Below are 6000 nucleotides of genomic sequence, written 5' to 3'. Positions count from 1 at the left end.
TTTCTGGACTCTTGGTGCACTTATCCTTCTCAGCAGAAGATTGGATATTATGTAGACTTGCACCACACCCAATTCTGCCATTTTTATTTTCTTTTGTCTGTCAGTTGGCAGACCTTTTAAATTCAAGAAAATAGATTTGCTTATGTGTAATGCTAGAAACATGCATCACAATCTTAAAGCCCACTGCTGGCAACAAAATTGAGCACACCCCTAAGTGAAGATATCCAAATTGGGCCCAAAGTGTCAATATTTTGTGTGGCCCCCATTATTTTCCCAGCACTGCCTTAACCCTCCTGGGCAGGGAGTTCACCAGAGCTTCATAAGTTGCCACTGGAGTCCTCTTCCACTCCTCCATGACAACATCACAGAGCTGGTGGATGTTAGAGACCTTGCGCTTCTCCACCTTCCGTTATGAGGATGCCCCACAGATGCTCAATAGGGTTTATGTCTGGAGACATGCTTGGCCAGTCCATCACCTTTACCCTCAGCTTCTTTAGCAAGGCAGTGGTTATCTTGGAGGTGTGTTTAGGGTTTGTTATGTTGGAATACTGCACTGCAGCCCAGTCTCCAAAGGGAAGGGATCATGCTCTGCTTCAATATGTCACAGTACATGTTGGCATTCATGGTTCCCTCAATGAACTGTAGCTCCCTAGTTCTGGCAGCACTCATGCAGCCCCAGACCATGACACTCCCACCACCATGCTTGACTGTAGGCAAGACACACTTGTCTTTGTACTCCTCACCTGGTTGCCGTCACACACGCTTGACACCATCTGAACCAAATAAGTTTATCTTGGTCTCATCAGACCACAGGACATGGTTCCAGTAATCCATGTCCTTAGTCTGCTTGTCTTGCGGGCTTTCTTGTGCATCATCTTTAGAAGAGGCTTCCTTCTGGGACGACAGCCATGCAGACCAATTTGATGCAGTGTGCGGCGTATAGTCTGAGCAGTGACAGGCTGACCCCCCACCCCTTCAACCTCTGCAGCATTGCTGGCAGCACTCATATGTCTATCTCCCAAAGGCAAATGCTGGATATAACACGGAGCATGTGCACTCAACTTCTCTGGCCGACCATGGCGAGGCCTGTTCTGAGTGGAACCTGTCCTGTTAACCGCTTCAGCCCCAGAAGATTTGGCTGCTGAATGACCAGGTAATTTTTTGCGATTCGTCACTGCGTTGCTTTAACTGACATGTGCACGGTCATGCGGCACTGCACCCAAACAAAATTGACGTCCTTTTTTTCCCACAAATTGAGCTTTCTTTTGGTGATATTTCGATCATCTCTGCGGTTTTTATTTTTTTGCGCTATAAACAATAAAAAGCGACAATTTTGAAAAAAAAACAATATTTTGTTCTCTTTCCTATAATAAATACCCCCATTTCTTTTTCAAAAATTTTTACTCAGTTTAGGACGATATGTATTCTTCTACATATTTTTGGTAATAAAAATTGCAATAAGCCTATATTGGTTTGCGGAAAAGTTATAGTGTCTACAAAATAGGGGTTAGATTAATAGCATTTTTATTATTATTTTTTTCTTTTTACTAGTAATGGCGGCAATCTGCAAATTTTTTTTTTTTTTTTATTTATTTATCGGGACTGTGACATTATGGCGGACACATCTGACACTTTTGACACATTTTTGGGACCACTGGCATTTATACAGCAAGCACTGCTATAAAAATGCACTGATTACTGTAAAAATTTGACTGGCAGGGAAGGTGTTAACACTCGGGAGCGATCAAGGGGTTAACTGTGTCCCCTCTCTGTGTTCTAACTGAAGAGGGGGATGGGACTTCTAGGGGAGATGACAGATCGCTGTTCATACTTTGTATGAACACATGATCAGTCTCTTCTCCCCTCAGAGAACCGGGATCTGGGTGTTTACACACCCAGATCCCAGTTCTCAGTGTGTCATGAGTGATCGCGGGAGCCTGGCGGTCATCGCACCTGCCGGGCACTCGCATCGGCTCCAGGGGCGAGCAGCGGGCGCACGCCCCTAGTGGCCACAGAGCGAAGTGACGTAACATAACGTTGTTTTGCCCAGCCGTGCCATTCTGCCGCAGTAAAACTGCGGCGGCGGCTGGTCGGCAAGTGATTAAACCACTGTATGGTCTTGGCCACCGTGATGCAGCTCAGTTTGGGGGTCTTGGCAATCTTATAGCCTAGGCCAGTGATAGCGAACCTTGGCACCCCAGATGTTTTAGAACTACATTTACCATGATGCTCACCTACACTGCCAATGATAACACCAAATGTATCACACCTGCTCCCCATTCACACCTGAGACCTTGTAACACTAACAAGTCACATGACACCGGGGAGGGAAAATGGCTAATTGGGCCCAGTTTGGATATTTTCACTTAGGGGTGTCCTCAATCTTGTTGATAGCGGTTTAGACATTAATGGCTGTGTGTTGAGTTATTGAGTCGACAGCAAATTTACACTGTTATACAAGCTGTACACTCACTACTTTACATTGTAGCAAAGTGTCATTTCTTCATGAAAAGATATAAAATAATTATAAAAATGTGAGGGGTGTACTCACTTTTGTGAGATTATGTATCTATATACAGTGGGGACGGAAAGTATTCAGATCCTCTTAAATGTTTCACTTTGTTATATTGCAGCCATTTGCTAAAATCATTTAAGTTCATTTTTTTTCCTCATTAATGTACACACAGCACCCCATATTGACAGAAAAACACAGAATTGTTGAAATTTTTGCAGATTTATTAAAAAAGAAAAACTGAAATATCACATTGTCCTAAGTATTCAGACCCTTTGCTGTGACACTCATATATTTAACTCAGGTGCTGTCCATTTCTTCTGATCATCCTTGAGATGGTTCTACACCTTCATTTGAGTCCAGCTGTGTTTGATTATACTGATTGGACTTGATTAGGAAAGCCACACACCTGTCTATATAAGACCTTACAGCTCACAGTGCATGTCAGAGCAAATGAGGTCAAAGGAAATGCCTGAAGAGCTCAGAGACAGAAGCATAGCACAGATCTGGCCAAGGTTACAAAAAAAATTTCTGCTGCACTTAAGGTTCCTAAGAGCACAGTGGCCTCCATAATCCTTAAATGGAAGATGTTTGGGACGACCAGAACCCTTCCTAGAGGTGGCCGTCCGTCCAAACTGACCTATCGGGAGAGAAGAGCCTTGGTGAGAGAGGTAAAGAAGAACCCAAAGATCACTGTGGCTGAGCTCCAGAGATGCAGATGGGAGAAAGTTGTAGAAAGTCAACCATCACTGCAGCCCTCCACCAGTCGGGGCTTTATGGCAGAGTGGCCCGACGGATGCCTCTCCTTACTGAAAGACAGATGAAAGCCCGCATGAAGTTTGCTTAAAAAAAAAAAAAAACACATGAAGGACTCTAAGATGGTGAGCAATAAGATTCTCTGGTCTGATGAGACCAAGATAGAACTTTTTGGCCTTAATTTTAAGCGGTATGTGTGGAGAAAACCAGGCACTGCTCATCACCTGTCCAATACAGTCCCAACAGTGAAGCATGGTGGTGGCAGCATCATGCTGTGGGGGTGTTTTTCAGCTGCAGGGACAGGACGACTGGTTGCAATCGAGGGAAAGATGAATGCAGCCAAGTACAGGGATATCCTGGACCAGTGTTTCTCAACTCCAGTCCTCAAGGCTCCCCAACAGGTCATGTTTTCAGGATTTCCCTCAGATGAAACAGCTGTGGTAATTACTAAGGCAGTGAAACTGATCAAATCACCTGTGCAAATTAATGGATAGCCTGAAAACATGACCTGTTGGGGCGCCTTGAGGACTGGAGTTGAGAAACACTGTCCTGGACGAAAACCTCCAGAGTGCTCAGGACCTCAGACTGGGCCGAAAGTTTACCTTCCAACAAGACAAAGACCCTAAGCACACAGCTAAAATAACAAAGGAGTGGCTTCACAACAACTCAGTGACTGTTCTTGAATGGCCCAGCCAGAGCCCTGACTTAAACCCAATTGAGCATCTCTGGAGAGACCTAAAAATGGCTGTCCACCAACGTTTACCATCCAACCTGACAGAACTGGAGAGGATCTGCAAGGAGGAATGGCAGAGGATCCCCAAATCCAGGTGTGAAATACTTGTTGCATTTTCCCCAAAAAGACTCATGGCTGTATTAGATCAAAAGGGTGCTTCAACTAGATATTGAGCAAAGGGTCTGAATACTTCGGACCATGTGATATTTCAGTTTTTCTTTTTTAATAAATCTGCAACAATTCTGTCAATATGGGGTGCTGTGTGTAAATTAATGAGGAAAAAAAATGAACTTAAATGATTTTAGCAAATGGCTGCAATATAACAAAGAGTGAAAAATTTAAGGGGGTCTGAATACTTTCCGTCCCCACTGTATATATATTTATATTACATGGGTTTTAAAGTAAAGCATGATGCCGTTTGCTTCAGTGAGGCAAAAAAAATCCTTCCTAATCCCCCCAGAAGGCTGTTTAAGTATTCCCTGGATAAACTACCCCTGGTGTTATTACCTATAAATGTTTGTATCCAGTTAGTTTGCATCCAGCTCCTTTTTTAAACAAAATCTATGGAGTTGGCCAGGACTAGTTCTTGAGGGAACCTCTTGCCGACCAGCCCCCATCCTGTGGCCGTGGTTGCTGCGGGAACGTGCCCATGGACTCTGTCAGCCGCCGACTCGTGGTGTACAGAGGCAGAATGGGAAACTGCCTACGTAAACAAGGCGATTCCCCGTTCTGCCTAGTGACATGTCAGATTTTCTGTTTCCAGTCATCAGGAACAGCGGTCTCTCATGTCCCTGGTAGCCCACCCCCCTACAGTTAGAACACACCTAGGGAACACAATTAACCCCTTGATCGCCCCCTAGTGTTAACCCCTTCCCTGCCAGTGACATTTATACAGTAATCAGTGGCTATTTTTAGCTCTGATCGCTGTATGTCATTGGTCCCAAAAAAGTGTCCGATCTGTCTGCCGTGATGTCAGAGTCCAGCTAAAAAAATCACAGATCGCCGCCATTACTAGTGGGAAAAAAAAAAAAAAAATTATAAAAATGCCATAAATCTATTCCCTATTTTGTAGACGCTATAACTTTTGCACAAACCAATCAATATATATGCTTATGCCATTTTTTTTTTATTTTTTTTTAACCAAAAACATGTAGAAAAATACATATTAGCCTAAACAAAAAAAATTGGGGATATTTATTGTAGCAAAATGTAAAAAATAGTTTGTTTTTTTTTTTCAAAATTGTCACTCTTTTTTTGTTTATAGTGCAAAAAAATAAAAACCACAGCGGTGATCAAATACCACCAAAAGAAAGCTCTATTTGTGGGGAAAAAAAGGACATAAATTTTGTTTGGGTACAGCGTGGCATGACTGCGCAATTGTCAGTTGCAGCGACGCAGTGCCTATCGCAAAAAAGGGCCTGGTCACTAAGGGGGAAATCCTTTGGGGCTGAAGTGATTAAATAAAAACAAAAATCTGATTATTTTGATTTTTTTTTTTTAACCCCTTGCCGCCGAGTGTACTCAGATACGCAGCCTCGGCTTCCGGGTGCTTTTCAGGCATCATTCCAGTACTGTTTTTTTTAGAGCTGGCGATCGGCTATCCAGGGATAACAACTGATGCCGCTCCGTTGCTATACCAGAGGAGCCGGAGGGGACATCAGCCGCTCTTATCGGGCTTTCTCACCCACCGGGAGTCCCGATCATTGATCCGCCTCTTCCGGCGGCTAGAGAGAGACTGGCGGAAGCTGGAAACGGCTTCGTTCCAGTCTTCTCTCTGTAAACACGGAAGTGACGTCACTTCCTGTTTAATCAGCTGCCAATGGTGCCAGTTTGTAAAAAATATACAGTATTCAGAATCGCCGAAAATGGCGATCTGAATACTTTGACCCTTTAGACCCCCGATCCCTCCAGAAAGAGTACCTGTCACCACCTATTACTGTCACAAGGGATGTTTACAAAGTGATCAAAAATTAAAGAAAAAAAACAAAACACAATGTAT

This window comes from Aquarana catesbeiana, linkage group LG03 (assembly GCF_042186555.1).
Source record: "Aquarana catesbeiana isolate 2022-GZ linkage group LG03, ASM4218655v1, whole genome shotgun sequence".
Lineage (NCBI taxonomy): Eukaryota > Metazoa > Chordata > Amphibia > Anura > Ranidae > Aquarana > Aquarana catesbeiana.
Note: the sequence above shows the minus strand (reverse complement) of the source record.